The following is an 18,630-nucleotide window of genomic DNA, read 5'->3' on the forward strand; positions in this document are numbered from 1 at the left end:
ACAAAGGTCGGTCCATAGTGTGAACCCGACTATATGTATTGGTGCTATAACTATGCCATTATTCCAGTACATTAAAGTGGGTATTGTCACATAGCAAATGAATAGCAAAATATGATCCATAATATTAGCAACCCAACTCGTGGTGTAAGTGTAGAAGCTATCACACAGGCAAGTCCATTAATGTCCGCAACACTAGTTGAGCTCGATATTTGAATAACATGAAAGTTATAGTTTATGGCTCTAAGACAAAACTCAACGGCACATACTTTAGCATGGGCTAAGGTAAGCTCTTGATTTGAACGTATTTGGCATCGTTGTCAGGGAATAGCTGTAGAATACATTCTTGGCTAGGATTTCCTGCATACCAAGCTATGGAGGATGAAACTCCATGTCGACTGTGTGTACAGAAAGAGAGAAGAGAAAGAGATATATCAAGTGATACATATCTGGATACATTAGAGATCTAATATCCATAGGTTTGATACAAATCCTTGTTGGAAAGGTTTTTCGTCAAATGTCACGCCAAGAGGTCCTTGGCAGCAAGAGTAGCCTAAAAAGCCCAATCTGAGTCAACCATAAGATTGGCCTTCTGGTGAGGCCTCCACTTCATCTTCCTCTTGATTATTTTCAACAATTAATGCTTTAGTCTTTTGCTTTAAAAAACAATTCTCTTCCTTTTGATTCTTCTTACCACAGAATCCACATTCATTATTAGTTTTGTTGGTGAAGTCCTTGGAGAAATTCATGGCGTTGGTGTAGCCTTTTTGCTTTTGGTTCGTGAAGTAAGCCCCCCCTTCATTGTTAGAGCTGAAACTTCTTTGCTTGATCTTTCTTTCCTCCCCTAAGAGAGAAGCTTCAATATCCACCAATTTTGATGTTGGTAAATTTGTAAGAGTGGTAACAAACTACTATACTCTTCATCTGAAAGACTCTTGAGTAAGACTACAATTATGGTTTCTTCGTCTATGGAAGCTTTGATACTTGCCAATTGTGTTAGCATAGTTTTCATTGAGTTTAAATGTAAGGAGAGAGAGTCCCATGGTTTCATTTTCAGATCAAAAAACTTTATTAGCAAGCTAAACTTGGAGCACTTTTCTTGTGCACCAAACACGATTTCAAGATATACCTGAGCCTCATGTGATGTATCACACCCATCGATATGATGAATGAATGAGTCACTTAATCCCAAGGCTATGATAGTAAAGGTTTTCTCGTCTTTGACTACCCAAGCAACCTGAGTTGTTGAGTTTTTTTGCGACATTCCATATCCCTTTTCTCATAAGGATGAATTTTTGGCAGTGTGGAAGCCTTCTCCTTCAAATTTGTTGATTTTTGATTGAGAAGACATGATTTATGAAGAGAATAGGTCTTACTTTTGGCTCAAAAGCAGTGTCTAAATCCTTTACACAGTTTGAGATCACAAAACACTTAGTGCACTTCCCCCTTTGATTGAAAGCTTTGTGAAAAAGCCTTTGTAGAAGTTGCGGTGCTCACGAGATAATTTACGGTGGTCTAGGAAGAGTGCAATGTAGTGAGCAAGGAAGGAAAATATGCAAGTACCAAACTTTGAAAGATGTGTATGCGAGTAGTCTTTTGTAGATTGAAGGCTTACAGCATGGAAACTAGCCCTTGTAGAAAACTATGCACACCTTAAGGTCTAGAATAATCGAAGGATAAAATAACCTTATCTTCAATTGGATTTGAAAGTTGTAAACAGAGCTGGTGTGGTTAGTGGCGCTAAGTAAGTAACTCCTCTGGATGGCGTTGTGGCTAACGGCAGGATGACAGCAAGAGGGTAGCCAACGTGGGCTTGGATGTGTGGAGAAGACAAAGCTAGCAAGAAGCCTCTAGATAGCGTCATGGCTAACGACAGGATGACAAGAAGAGGCTAGCCAACGTGGGCATGGATACGTGTAGCAGACGAAGCCAGCAAGCAGCGTGGAATGTTGGAGAACAAGGAGCATCTTACGGCATCCACACACACTGGAGGAATCAAGACAAGGCATTAAGAATCAGGAAATTTCGATGCTATAGAGCTGACGCTAAAGAATTTGTAAAAACTCTGAATATTGTCAAGCTCGCGACGATTTCTAGCCATCCTCGGGGTTTTTGACTGTGCTTTTGAACATGCTGGTAGCCTCAAAATTGGCTTTGGTGGTGAGGATATCCAAGCTTGCACCTTTTTAGGGCCCAATTATCTCGGGTGAGGATATGTGGAAACTAAAAATATTTTCTTTATTTCAGTGTCTTGCCCGAGCTAATATTAGAGGATATATCTTGCCCGAGATAATATTAGAGGATATATCTTGCCCAAGATATGTTTCTATTTAATTATTTGTCTACTCTCAAATGAGTTTTTTTTTTTTGGGTGTGTTTTCGTTTCTCGATCAAGATCATTTTTTATAAAATGTCATCTCGCCTAAGATATATTATATTCATTTGACGTAGCTCTTTCGAGATATATTATATTCATTTATTGTATCTCGCCCGAGATAAATTATATCCATTTTCGTCTCTTGCTTGAGATAATTTATTTCCTTTAATTATCTTACTTGAGATAGTATTCTTCTTATTGAATTGGCATGGCACCATGATTGGGAAATCTAGTAAGCATCTCCACATATCTTGCTTAAGATACGTAGAGATGCTAACTAGATTTCTAGGTCATGGAACCATGTAGCTCACTTGAGATATGTCGTGGAAATTCTTATGTAACATACATGGCTGCCACATATCTCGGACCAGATATGTAGGCGTGGCAATGTGTCAATGGATTGGCTATTTTGTAACTTGCTCAAGATGACACAGGTTTGCAAAGCTTGAAAATGTCCCACTTTTATCTAAACTACCCCAAAATAGCCAGCTTATCATGCTATCACCCATATTGGCAACCCACTTTTGTCTAAACTACCCCAATAGCTAGCTTATTATGCTATCACCCATATTGGAAACCTAATCGACACCAATCTAGAACTCCTTCTACAAGGTAGCACATTGTATTCCTTCCTCCTATTCCAAAGGTCCCTAGTAGCGACACCAAAGCCATCATTAATAATGAATGCCATGGATGTGGATTCAGCTTTGCGCAAAGGATGATATGGTGGGTGTTTGCATGCTACCATGCAAACACCCTTACCATATCATGTGTTTCACATTGTTTTGTATGACAAAAAATTCTTACTAGTGTAGAGGTATGTGTTTCATGTCATTGATTATTTATGTACAATTTTTGTCTCAAGATTGTATATTTTAAGCATGACTAATTATCATCTTTCTCTCGTCATAGATAAAGGTGGAGTATATAAAGGTAGAGTTGGAGAAGGTGTAGGTGCATATGGAGTTGGTTACAGACATGTTGAGACTTGTTGATAGTAGGCAACACATTGTATTTCTTCCTCCTATTCCAAAGGTCCCTAGTAGCAATACCAAAGCAATGATGGACAAAGAATGCCACAGATGTGGATTTGGCTTCATAGAGGATGATGTGGGTGTTGCATGATGCTATGCAAACACCCCTACCATATCATATGTGTTTCGCATTGTTGTGTATGACTAAGGATTCTTGCCTAGAGCCATCATGTAGCCAAGTAATCTCCAATGCTACAAAGTCAATGGTGGTGGGTTCAATACCGACAAAATCAAAACTGACATGAAAAGTGGTAAAGTTTTTCTTTACCTTCATAATATAAATATTCACAGTCAAATAGAAATGGTCATGTGCTCATGCTTTTATTGATGTACCAATTAATAGTTATTCCTTTCTATATTTTGATGGGTACACTAACTAGTGGCATGTCCCACTAGCAAGCACCCTAACAAGTGGTACACTAACTAGTGACTATGGGCCACTAACTAGTGAATACGGGCCATTGACTAGTGACTAGGGTGAACCAAATAGTGACTTGGGTGCACTTGCTACTTACCAGGGATCACAACTAGTTAACTGGGGGTCATTACTAGTAACCTAGGTGCATCCTAGTCACTAACTGTAACCCCAATCACTTAGTGGTGGTTGGGGGTCACTAACTAGTGCCCTGGGTACCTCAGTTTTACAGACTAGTGACTTGGGTACACTCCAGTCACTAACTAGTGGCTTGGGTGCACTCCAATCTCACTAACTAGTGACTTGGGTGCACTCCAATCTCACTAACTAGTGTCTTGGGTGCACTTCAGTACATAATCACTGACCTGGGTGCACTAACTAGTGATTGGGTGCACTCTAGTCACTAACTAGTGTCTTGGGTGCACCCCAGTACACATAGTCACTGACTTGGTGCACTAACTAGTGACTGACGGGCCACTAACTAGTGACCTGGTGCACCCAATCACTAACTAGTGATTTGGGTACACTTACTAGTGACAAGGGGTCATTAACTAATAACCTAAGTACACCAACTACTGCCCTAGGTGCACTAACTAGTGGCTGGGGCTCACGAACAATGGTCTATTAATGGAATCATAATTGTGCCACCTATAATTCCATGTCTTCGTTGTGCATGTTATGTAGTGCGTAAAAATAGGAAGCATGGTCTCGCATTAGAGCCCATAATATTTTTGGCACCGCTGTTGGGGAAATACCTTTATTTCTTCCTTCTCCTCTTGGAGTTTTAGCTCCCATTGCATAAGATTCATGATTACCTTTGCATTCTGGTAGTGTATTGTGTGGAAAATGAATGGATAAGATTTGTGTGGAAGTAAAAAATCGTGAGAAATTGGTTGTGTTTTGTTGTGTATGTGTGTGGTAGAGTGGTCTTAAAATAGAGCTTCACTATTTTTCTAGTTAATTTTGATATTTGCATCACTGGAATCATCAACATGAACAAGCAGGTTGGTATTCTATTTTTCTTTGTTTAAAAAATTCACAAAAATAAAAACAAATGACTGTGCCTTGAACTTGTATTCCACTCCTTAGACGTGGCACAATCATTTTGGAAACTTTTGGATAAGTATTTTGTACCCAGAATCACATTAGTCAACGCGGAAAGTTTCCACGTGAAATTGCAGGAAAATGTTCACATCGTGAACCGTTTTCTTCAACTTCACTCTGTGAACCACTCCCGACATCAGCGCCATGACTAATGTCGCAATTCATGGGATTACCTTGCTAAAAATATGTAGCCTTATCCTGACACCTATGACGCCACAATGTTTGACAAAATTAAGAATTGTGAAAGTGCAAAAAATCATTCATGACGTGAACTGTTTTAGAACTCTTCATGACGTGAACCAATTCGTTCACGACGTGAACCATTTTAGAAACTTTCATGGCGTGAACCATTTTTTGTTCACGACATGAACCCATTATTTTTCATGACGTGAAACCTTGTCTCTTCACGACGTCGTGAACTTTTTCCTGCAATCTTATGCCTTAATCAAATCCAACTCATGAGCTTGGTATAATCAGGTTAAGTCTAAGGAAGTCTTGAAAAGATTGACACACATAATAAGGTAACGTGGAATTTTGATCCCAAGAGCCAAATTTTTTAAATACGTGGAAGTGCAGAAAATCGTTCATGACACGTGAACTATTTTCTGACACTTCATGCCGTGAACTGTTCTCTGCAATATCACGGCCTCAAGAACATGTCAACAAAATGTGATTAATACTTAATTGGGATAGCAAAATAGCTTATCAAATCATACATACATGCACTTAAGGTCTGGAAAGCTCATTGGAGAGGATCTTACACCTAAAGATAGTGCATCAAATCACCCAGGATCTTCCTATCAAAAAAGTGTGGGTTCAGGCCACTCACGAAGCACTCACTTGAGTGTCTTAACGGAATCTGACCACCGTTGAAACTAGTAGTGAAGAATCCATGGAAGAAGGGTTGAGGTACTCTGGGTTTGGGAAATAGGAGAAACCACTCTCCTCAACAACCAGATCCAGTGGTATCATTGATATCGCCCAAGGATTTTTTGGTCTCCAAACTAGTCAGAAACGAAGAAGCACAACCTCTGGGCATGGGTCTGTCAACCAGCACACATTGGACTTGGTCCAAGGCAAGAAGTGCCCATCCAAACATCAAATTCAATGCTTTCGAACGCCGGCATCCCCGAATGAGACAAGACATGGAAAGTGTGGCCAGGACGGGTCAAATATTCTTTCCCACCTCAGAGGAAGTAGAGTTAGATCTAAAAAGGATTGAGGTGGAACGATAGCTAACGAGAGTCGAGCTAAAGGAAACAAGAGGTCGATACTCAAAGGGCGAGAGCTAAACAAAAGGAAATGGGAGGTTTAAACTTACTCCAATCACGGGGTAAGGAGCTGGAATTAGTTATGGAAAGAAGTGAGGGAGAAATTCCAAACTTAGAACCCATAAATGAAGAGCCTAGAATTGAGGAAAGGTTTGTAACCCTAGAAGAAGAGGATAATCTAGAAAAAGTGACAAGAGAAGTGGAGGACGTCTACACCAAGAAAGACATTGAGCAGATGATCAATCATCCTACGTTCCTTTAGGACATGGAACTTTTAATTCTGCAAAGGCATACAAAGGCAACTAATGATGAGCCACTCCAAGGTGTAGTGTGGCAGGACCATCCCACGGACCGAAGATACGTAGAAGAGCCAACACAGGAAGAGGACGGCGTCTAGGTAGGGGGAGGATTCCCCAAAGACCAAGGGTGGATCCAACCATTGATCTTAATGCAACCACAAGGACGGACCTGTTGAATATGGCCGAGAAATGGTGAGGGAACTAGGCACTGGTCTAGAATCCCGGCCCTCCCAGATGAAGCCACACATCATTTCTAAACTCGTCCAAAAATTCTATGGGGACGGAGATCCTATCCAACATGTAGAGATTTTTAAATCCACATGCGAAACCTGTAGGCCTATTCAGTGATGTGACAATGATTCATGCTTTCTCATTGACCCTAGAAGGGAAAGCGCATCAGTGGTTCTGAACCCTCAAACCTAAGGATAAGGTTAACTTCACATGACTCAAGAATGTTTTTATGCCCAGCTTTGCCAGAAGTGGTGAGAGATGGAGCCCTGTGGCACAGCTGCACAATATTAAACAAAAGAAAATGGAATCAATGAGAGAATATGTGTCTCGACTTAAGCACTTAAATTTAAGGTGTAAACTAAGGGAGAGGTTAACTGACGATTAGTTATTGCCTTGCTTCCGGAGAGGAGTTAGAGACCACAAAATGCATGATTATCTGGTACTAACCCGACCAGCCATTCTAGATGTGTGTTGCAAACTGGAAATTGAATAATATGAAGATAATATGCTGGAATTGCCATAACCGAAAAATGTCAGAGTATCTTCGGGGAAACAATGACTTTGCGTGTTTTGAGTCACTAAGAGATTGGAACTTAGAGAAAGCAAGTTGGAAACATGACTGTGGACAATGACTGTGGAAAAGCTCAGTAATGCAATACTAGAGAAATTGAAGATAAAGGAGGGAAGAGAAACATTTGGGCATGGGTATAACAATCTTTACCCCTCTGTAGGGAATCGGTGTGTGGTGCTCTATGTGCAGTTTGAATCACATTACCACTGAATGTCCATAATTAAGAGCAGGGCCATTACTTTATTGTGCACATTATGTAAAATTAGGGAATCATGACACTTCAATGTGTAGATATCCAAGGTTCCAAGCAGATGCACAGCTACTACTGAAACCTAGAGCTCCATTGGCTTTACCAGCACCACCTGGACAAATCACTGCACCTGCAAGATAACCCAACTCTTCTTATTTGCCTAGGGGGATGTTTTAGGTATAGGATACTTCACCTCTACCACCACCTATTCTGCCACCACAACCACCACAGGCTAAAATCAACCAAGTATTGATTGAAGAGCCATCAGAAGATATTGATATGGTACTTGAAGAAGAACTTAGTAGCAGAGAGTACTATGAGGAAGTTGTGGAGGTCACACCTGAATTGTATGTCCTACATAATAGCACGCCAGTACCTGTGTTTCAAACCACAGTACACAGTGGAAGGGTAAGGAAATGAACTCGAACATGAGGAGAGAACTGCTACAATGTTTTGGCTATGGAGGGCCGCATTGAATCGCTGAGTTCCCAAACAAGAATGTGGTTCATATGCACCAACCCCAACAATTGACTGCTTCGCCCAATGACATTCTAGTACTCACTTGTACTAAATGTGGTATTGATCATTTGATCAAGGATTGTCCATACCGTGCAAGTGGTTCGACTTCTACTTCTAATTAGGCCACCATCTGAACCATTAGTGTGCAGCCTGGAAATATCACACCACTTAATGTTTTGCCACATGAGCCCAAGCCCAATTGGGAGACAAGGGGAAGAACCGAGCAGAGGCGGCCATTTCTAGAAACTGGCCCACAGGAGAAGAGTGAAAAAAGTGGGTAAGGGTGACACCAGGGTCACAATCCAAGATGGATCCGAAGAAGATCTAATCGACATCGGATCCACCCAATCGAGAGAAGAAGGGAATCAAGGGATCAACCACCACAAAGAGCCAGACCTAGAGGAGAAAAGGGAGAGACGATTAACCCCTAAAGGAGTCGGTGAGTACCCAAATGCCGAAGAGGAGATTAAGAAGCTTGAAGATGCTAGGACCTTAGTAGAAGAATGTCAATGGCTTCATGAAGCCAAGCTAAGGGCTAACCGGATCAAGGATACAATGTATCCAAGAAACGAGCCAACAAGAGAAAGGGAATTGGGCATACCTACTCCAATTCCAGAAGAAACAAAAGAGGGATCTCAAGCAAACACAATGTCTAGGATGTTTGAAGAAAATGTGCAGGTTGAGTCCATCCATTCCTTCCCTAGGGATGAATACGAGATACCCACCTGGGGAGAACCTTCAATCTCCAGAGAACCCAGAGACATAGGAACCCTCGTGGTTGTACTGTCCACGCATGTGCAAATGCCATTGGGGCAACTGCTACGCTGTTCACCAACCCTATGGACAAACATAAAGGAATGGGTGGAAGGCCAGCCAACACTATAGAGGAGGTTCTATAACCTTTGGTAGAAAGAACCCTAAACCACACAGGGGCAACCCGAGTCGTCAAGATACCAGTTAATCAATTGGGACGTTATTAGGAAAGTGACGACACAAATGATACAAGCCTGATTCATCATACGGGTACCAGGCATTAGCTATTCTGAATGGTGGGGCGGGGGGGTTAGCATCATAACAAAATGCTGCCGAAAAAACTAGGGAAAACTTGATCTAAAAAGAGCAAATCTAATCGTTAAAATGGCAGACGGTACATCTTCAAGACCCATTGGACTTTTGGAGAATGTGAAACTCAAACTCTTTATGTTTCGCTACCATCATACATTTATGGTAATGGACTTCTTGCGCCAACCTGACTCATATGACATAATATTGGGGAGACCCTTCATGAAAGGGAATCCAAATTGGTGCATGATTGGGCATTCGATCATGTGTATGTGCGTAGAGATTCGTAAATTTTAAAGATAGATCTGAGAACGTGGAGAGCACACCCCATGAAAGGGAAACTGTTCGGAGCAAACCACATCCATACAAATATGCCAACCCACAGTGGAAAATTACAAGGAGGAAGAGGAAATGTATGCATCACTTCCTCCTCAAGACTTCAGTGAAAATTGGATGTATGTGCTAGCTACCATAGGTGTGATGCAACCTAGGGGGACCTAATATGTAGAATCTGGAACTATCCCTATGACCTCTGTCTATAGGGATAGCCAATGCCTCGTACCCGTTATGATGAATTAGGATTAGCATCATCACAAAACGATGCTGGAAAAATTGGGAAAAACCCGATCTAAAAAGAACAGATCTACTCGTTAAAACGGCATACGGAACATCTTCAAGACCCATTGGAATTTTGGAGAATGTGAAACTCAAGTTCTTTATGTTTCGCTACCATCATGCATTTGTGGTTATGGGCTTCCTGTGCACCAACCCGACTCATATGACATAATATTGGGAAGACCCTTCATGAGGGAGTCTAAATTGGTGCACGATTGGGCATTAGATCACGTGTATATGCGTAGGGATTCGTAAATTTTAAAGATAGATCTAAGAATGTGGAGAGCACACCCCATGGAAGGGAAATTGTTAGGTATAATGATTCGATCACAACGGAGCGGACCACATCCATACAAATATGTCAGCCCCCATGATGGAAAATTCCAAAGATGAAGAGGAAACAAAAATGTATGCATCACTTCCTCCTCCGGACTTCAATGAAAACTGGTTGCATGTGCTAGCTACCATAGATGTGATGCAACCTAGAGGGACCTAATACGTGGAATATGGAACTGTCCCTACGCCCTCTGTCTATATGGTTAATTGGCAAGCCATTGATGAAAATTCAGAAGAGGAGGCCTCTAGCGTAGAAGGGACTATAACACAAGGCCATACCAATGCCTCATAAGATGGCAAAAATAGAAACGATATATTGCCTGGCGCAAAATGCCCTATTATGAAGAAAATCCACGGATGTCCAGTGGTGGCTGAGATACCTCAAAGCCACTAAGGTACACGATGAGTTTTCTAAGGATTGGGGTGAGGAATTGAGTAAGATATCACTGGAGGGAAAACACAAGGAGAAAGTCACACTTCAAGAACCAGAAACACCTAAGCTTACGAAAACTGGGTGTCGAAAATGAAAAAAAGCTTTGGCAGAAGCCGAGCATGAGGCTAGAAAAGTCATGGGTAAATCAAAAAGTGAGAATGAGGATAAACCATACTTGCTCTCAGTACCAGACTAACGAATGAAAAGTGGTCTCTGACTGACGACAACAAGGGTTTAGTAGGATAGGCTGTCCACATCATACGATGGCCCGGTGGAAGTCAAGGATGTTGATATTGCAGGACTAGGGGAGGAAGCAAGACCCGTATATTGCTAAGGACTTGATTTCAGTTGAAGAAGATGAGCTCGTTGCCCTCCTTAAGGAATTTAAGGACTATTTCACCTGGAATTACAAGGAGATGAAGGGTGTACCACCTGAGATAGTGCAGCATACGATTCCAATCATGGAAGGATCAAGACCAACTAGGCAAAAACCATACCGGATGAATCCTAAGTATGCGGCAATTGTAAAGGAGTAAATAGATAAACCCATTGTTGTGAGCGGATTTCATCTATGAGATAGAACACATGGATTGGTTGTCACCAATCGTAATAGTGCCAAAAAAGAATGGAAAACTTAGGGTATGTGTTGATCTTAAAAAGGTCAACGTAGCTAGGAAAGACCACCATTACCTTATACAGAACATGTTTTGGAGAGAGTGGCTGGTGAAGAAGCTTACAGCTTCTTGGACGGATTTTCATGCTACAATCAGGTTTCAATAGCTCTAGGAGACCATCATAAGACAGTTTTCAATACAATGTGGGAGACATTTGCATACAAAGCCATGCCCTTCGGTCTCACCAATGCCCTAGCAACAATCCAATGATTGATGTGCATAGCCTTTAAAGACTACTTGGTTGGAGGTATTTATTGATGATCTGTGTGAACACTCTCAATGGACGGACCATCTGGCTTGCTTAAGGAAGGTGTTCGAGAGCGATGTCGATTATATCGTATATCCCTAAACCCTTTAAAGTGACAATTTTGGGTCAAACATGGTGTGATATTAGGACACATTGTCTTAAGGAACGATATATCCAGGGATGATAGCAAGGTCAAGTTGATATTGGAGTGCAAAGATTTATGGGCCACGTTGGGTATTATCGCGTACAAGCTACTTATTATCTTTGAACGGATTGAGAAATCCCAAAAATCATATGATCGATTGAAGCAGGCATTGGCTAGTGTGCCAATTCTATGATCCCCCAATTGGGACCTCATATTTCATGTGCATATTGATGCATCAAACTATGCTATTGGATGCATACTAGCCCAGCCCGGTGAGTTCAAATTGGACTATCCAGTCTGCTTTGCTAGTCATCAATTGAATGATGTAGATGTGAATTACACCACCACAGAGAGAGAAGGATTGGCCATGGTTTACGTTGTCAACAAGAAGTATTGACATTACCTATTGGTGGCTAATAAATTCGTATTCTTCGTGGATCATCAAGCCTTATTATACTTGGTGAATAAGCCTGGCACCATGGGAAGAATCACACGCTGGTTGCTATTACTAATTGGAATTCGACTTTATAGTTACGGTAAGGAAAGGGACATAGCATGTGTTAGCGGATCATATGTCAAGAATTCCAAATGGGGAACCAGCAAAACTAGTGTTGATGATGGCCTCCCTGATGCTTGTTTGTTCAAACTGGATATGGCACCCGAATGGAGCGAGGACATATCTGATTATCTACCTCATGGCGGTAACACCTTGAACAAAGATAAAATGCAGTGACTTATCAAGCTTGCTGCACCTTATCAATTAATTGTTGCGGGAGAACTATATAAGCTGGGTAAAGACAACGTTCTAAGAAGATGTGTGAGAGAAGATGAGTTCATTCACGATATTGGATGAAGCTCATTCAAGGATAACAGGAGGGCATTTTACTAGAGAGATCACGGCTTGCAAGGTACTTCAAGAAGGGTTATGGTGGCCTACATGTTAGGAGACGCCATAGAATTTATCAAAAGGTGCAAAGAATGTCAGCGATTTGCTATCCCACTACAAAAGGACAAGATGCTGCTCACCCCTATTATTGTAAGACAACCCTTTGAAAAATGAGAAGTAGATTTTGTTCGACCTATTTTAGTCCAACGGCACATCCATCACAAGCTTGATATGCGATCGTTGTCCATGGACTATTTCACCAAATGGGTAGAAGCCAGAGCCTTGAAGCAAGCTAATGCACGAACAACACCAAATGGGTAGAAGCCAGAGCCTCGAAGCGAGCTGATGCACGAACAATACTAAAATTCTTATATAAGCAAATTATCTTGAGATTCAGCTGCCCTGTAAGATTCCTCCCCCAGCCCCTCAAGATGTCCAATTTCTCTCCCTGTAATCAATCCCCTTTTCAGAGAATAATAACAGATCTTGTTTTTCTCACCTAGAGAGAGAAAATATTCTAGAGAGAGGTAATTCAATTTCTAGATATCTTTGGATGGAGAAATATCCCTTCTTATTAAAATGATTTTTCCTGAAACAAAAATTCAAAAAGAACTTTCCAATGTGCGATTGGAATAAATTGAAAATAGGTAAAAAGGACCTTAGCCTGAGGATCCAAATTTTCTGAAAATTTTGGATTAAGGTTCCTATGGACCAATAAGATTAATCCAAATGTAGGGAGGAGATAAATTGAAGAATAAAAGAAAAATCTCCCAAAAAATGAGTAAATACTCACATAAGATGAAGAGTTGACTAAGGACAAGGCTTATTAGTTAAAAAGAAGAGATATTTAAAGGAAATGATGCATTTTTGACACCTCAGTGTGGGGAATTCCCCTCATGAAGGAGGCACCTATTTCACATGTGTGGATGAGTTTTAAACTCACAAATAATGAGATATTTTCATCTCTCCTCTCTCCTGTTTCAACTAGATCCAAAAAGTAAGCTAAATTGACCTAAAAATGATCAAAAAGTGTCCAAACTCATCTGAAAAATTCTAGAATCAGTTTGCTTGGTTAGAGGCTCACTTTTTCCTATAAATAGAAGCCTTCTCCCTTGTAAAAGGTTAATAGTGTTTATGCACTGTTACTCTACTCCTCCCCAGAGTCAAATACATTGAATTCACTTGATAATTCAATTGTTTTTGACTAAATCCTCTCCAAAAGAACTGGTGGCCACTCTTGTTGCAAACAAAAGTAGAACTCTCAATCCCTCAAGCCAAATGAAAGCTTATAAACTCCATGTAAGCTTAATTCTTACTTATTGTGAATTTTAAATCTATGGTTTTCTTAAATTTTATGCTTTAAAAATGTTTGAATTATAATCTGATGCTATGCCTTGATGGAAAGGCCACCCCCTCCTCTTCTTTACAATTCAACCCCTCTTAATCCTAGAAAGTTTAATTAAATGATTGATTAAACTCTTTTCATTGTTTACTCTCGTAATTTTTAGAAAATGGAGTAGATTAGAGATATTAGAATTCAAATTGGATTAATTCAAGTCATAAATTGAATGTTAAAATTGAGAAATGGTCATCCATACAAAGGAGGTTATGGTAAAAGTTTCTTAAATTTTATGAAATTAAAATTTATCATTAGGTTATTCTAAAAGAGTAATTCCTTCCGTTTGTGCATTCTAAAAGATTTATTTCTATTTCAAAAGTGTTATTCCCATTAAAATTGAATTTATGCATAGAAAGATGCATAAAAGATTTATTTTTTTAATTACAAAAGAGTTATTCTCATTAATTTTGATTTTATGCATAGAAAGATGCATAAAGGAATTTATTTTTATTTCAAAAGAGTAATTCTCATTAATTTTGATTTTATGCATAGAAAGATGCATAAAGGGATTTTTTTTATTTCAAAAGAGTTATTCTCATTAATTTTGATTTATGCATAGAAAGATGCATAAAGGAATTTATTTTTATTCCAAAAGTGTTAATTTAATTAAAATTGATTTTATGCATAGAAAGATGCATAAAGGATTTATTTTCATTTTAAAGGTGTTATTTTCCTTAAAAATTAAATTTATGCATAAATAGATGCATAAAAGGATTTTGTTAAAACTGTTATTCCCACTAAAGTTAATTTTATGCATAAATAGATGTGTAAAGAATCTTTATATCAAAAATTAGAATTCTCTTAAATTCTATGTTTAAATGAATGTGATGAGAATAGACGTGTGAGAATCAGATAGATGTGAATGAATGGATGGATGGATGTGATATGAATAGAAGTGATGATAATGTGATGTGGATAGATATGATGAGATGTGATGTGAATCAGATAGATGAGGATGGATGGATGGATGGATGTGATGTGAATAGAGGTGATGAGAATGTGAGGTGGATAGATGTGATGAGATGCGATGTGAATCAGATAAATGTGAATGAATGGATGAGATGTGATGTCATGTGAATCAGAATGTAAATGAATGATATGGGATGTGAGTGAATGTATGTGATGATAATGAATGTGAATGTGTATGTGAGGAATGGATGTGAATGAGTATGTGAAAGAATCGATAAGGATGTGTATGAGAAGAATGGATGTGAAGAATGGATGTGAATGAGTATGTGAATTAATGGATGTGGATGTAGTATGTGAAAGAATGTGATGTGATGTGACAAGAATATATGTGGATGTGAAGTGATAGATATGAATGTATGGATAGATATAAGTAGTCGTACATGTGAACGATTGAATGGATGTGGATGAATGAGATGAGATGTGTATGAATGAGATATGATGTGGATAGAAGTGATGTGATATAATGGTGATGAGAATGAATGTGATGGATATGAATGAATGTGAATGTGATGGATATGAATGAATGTGATGTGATGGGATGTGAATCGAGATAGATGTGAATGAATGAGAAGTGAGGTAAAATGAATGGATGAGTTGTGAGTAAATGTGATGTGGTCTGAATGGATGAGATGTGAATGAATGTGATGTGATGAGATGTGGATATGGGTAGATGCGAGTGGATGAGATCTGATGAGGATAAATTGAGAAAAGATGTGATGAGATCTGATGAGGATAAATTGAGAAAAGATGTGATGAGATAAAAATGATGTGATTGGATGAGAATAGGAATACTTGTGAAATGGTTGTGGAATTAAATAATGTGGTTGATATAGAACAATGTGGAAAGACGAGAGTTCGCTATAGAAACTATATTTATGACCTGTTTTTAAATGAATGTTTTATGTCAAGAATGTTGGGGAAGCATTTTGACCATCTTGTGAATGAGGTCATGGAGACCTAATCAATTAAGTTGCAATAGCTGATAGAGAGTCAATGGAGGACATCTCACGTAGCAAGGTCGTCGGCCGAGGTCTTGACTAGCCTCAGTGAGCTTCTGGTACGGTGGATGAGGGACCAAGGAAGCGGCTATGAGTGAAGCGCTAGGTCACATGCAAAGGATCCTAGAGGGTGCTGACCATATGGTGCTCGGGCTCTGGGTCACGGGACGATACCCACACGTGCATCATGGAAGATATTGGAACAAGGAGTAAGAGTTGTTTTCTAAATTCGGATATGGATCTAGCTGATTGACCTTGCCGGTCCTCAACGGATGAGTCCATGGCCCTTTTATATGGATCCGTTGGTTGATCTTGCTGATCTTCAACGGAGTTTCCATTTTGATATGTGAATATATTGCCGGCGGTTACTATGAGCTAGGAACTATCGAAAAGGCCCCTGAGTGGATAGGTGGTGAGCGTTCTGGTTGCCAATGATGCCATAGGTACACCGATGAAGGAATGATTGGAAATAAGGATTTAATTGGAGATTTTGAGGATTATGATCAATGACTCAATGGTTTCATTAAATGATTGTTTTTAAAGATAGCTAATTCTGTGAAAAAGGCAATTTCATATTGGGTGTGTAAGTGGTGTGACTAGTTTTAAGTTTGTGTGAATATCCACTTAGGAGGCCTGGGAACTCTTTTCCCTGGTACCCGGGATAACCAAATTCCTAATTAGATCCCATCACTACAGTGGTTGGGCGGTCGTCTAACCCATGGGACTGGATGGGGTTATGCTGGACTGATGGATCCCTAAATTGAGACTCAATTCTGTTATGGTATGATAGATGAAGTAAATCCCAGACAAAAATTATTCTATTGAAAAGAATCAATGGCTGTGCCTCTTAATGAGGAAAAAAGAATTGGTCTCTATGATCCAAGTGCAATCTTTTCCCTGATCTGACTATGGGACTTACGGGTTTGGTCAGATCAGTTCAGTTAGTTAAGGCTTTTGACTACGTTAGAGAAAAGTTATCCTCAAGGAATCGCCCGTGCTTTCCGGGCAAGGGAATTTTTTTCGGGTTCGGTTTTGGAAGAACCGATGGATTAGTCTCTATCCGGATATCCGTGGGCAAGGCACCGAGTGTAGTACCCTGCCCCACGCAAGAAGTGCTACTTCTGCTACTAGCACCCCTGAATTCGTTGCACGGTGGGGATAGGGCTCTCACATGCCCATTAGAATTAGTTAGTGATCGCGGCTCACATTTTATTAATGAGGTGATTGATCATTTACTTGATAGATTCTTAGTAGTGCACTGAAAACCATCACCTTATTATCCACAGGCTAATGGTCAAGGAGAGAGCACAAATAAAATTTTTGTACTATCTTAACGAAAACCTTGGAAGTAAGTCGAACGGACTGGGAACATAAGCTGACAACGGCCCTATGGGCATTTCGAACATCATATAAGGTAGCAACGAGATACACTCCCTTTTGTCTAGCTTATGGTGTTGAGGCGGTAATGCCTATGGAATATCTAGTTCGAAGCTTAAGGATTGCAGTGCAAGAACGTCTGATGGAGAATGCATTAGCTGAACGACTAATCGATTTAAAGAAGCTTGATGAGACCAAGCTAATTACATCGCATGGACTCATGGTCGAGAAACTACATAGAAAGCATTGGTTTTGTAAGATTCCTCTCTCCAGCTTTTGAGGTGTACAGGTGTAAGAACCTTCCCTTCTGATCTTATAATTATTCCCCTCTCTGAAATAAAAGAAAGATCCTATTTTACCTTATTTTGGCCTGGAGAGAGAATATGTCTGGAGGGAGGTAATCCAAAATTGATATATTTTTGGATATAAAAATCCTCTTGGTGTCTAAAATGGTTTCCCCTAAAACAGAAATTCAAAAAGAACTTTTCAATGCGTATGACCTTAGCCTAAGGGTCTAGATTTCAAATTTTTTTGATTATGGTCCAATTAAGGTTCCTATGGGCCAATAGGATTAATCCAAGTGTGGGGAGGAGATAAATCCAATTTATAAAAGAAAAATACCCAAAAATTAGTAAATGCACACATAAGATGAAGAGTTGACTGAGTACAAGGTTTATTAGTAAAAACCTATGAATATTACTAAAAAAATGAGATATTTTGGGTATACTGATACATTTTTGACACCTTGGTAAGGAGAAGGGGGAACTTCAAGGAGGTGCCTATTTCACACATGTGGTAGAGTTTTTAACTCAAAAATATTGTGATATTTTTATCTCTCCTCTATCCTGGATCAAACCAAATCAAAAGGGAGCCAAACTAGGTTCAAATCTTGTCCAAATTCAGCCAAACTGAACCTGGAAAATTCTAGAACCTAGTTGGACTTGGTTAGAGGCCTCCGAGTCACCTATAAATAGATCCTTAGTCCTTTGTAAAACAATATGTGAACTATACCATGCCAGTATTATACTAAAATAATGATATTTTCTATTATCCTCTAAAAATCATCTACAATTTGGAGAGATTGGAGCTTCTCTCTCTCTTCAACCTTCTTTGGAGCCTTCCTCAACATACTAACCAATTGATTGTTTGGGGGCCTCTCCAATGAAGAATCAAGCAAAACAAGAGGTAAAGTGTGATTTTATGGTCTTTTTCTTAATCTCTAAATGTTTCTCACTTATCAACCCCTCTCAAGCTTGAGAAGTATTCAATTGAATGGTTCTTCAATGTAAATGAAGCTCTCTAATGAATTTTAGTGATTAATCACATAGAGTTTACATTTATGCTTAAATTAGAATGCTTTTATATTTATCTCTCTCTCTCTCCCGCAAAGAATGGTCATTCCTATGACCAATTCTCTATTC

The sequence above is a fragment of the Cibotium barometz genome, chromosome 55 (genome assembly GCF_041138505.1).
Source record: "Cibotium barometz isolate CiBa-2024 chromosome 55, ASM4113850v1, whole genome shotgun sequence".
Taxonomy (NCBI): domain Eukaryota; kingdom Viridiplantae; phylum Streptophyta; class Polypodiopsida; order Cyatheales; family Cibotiaceae; genus Cibotium; species Cibotium barometz.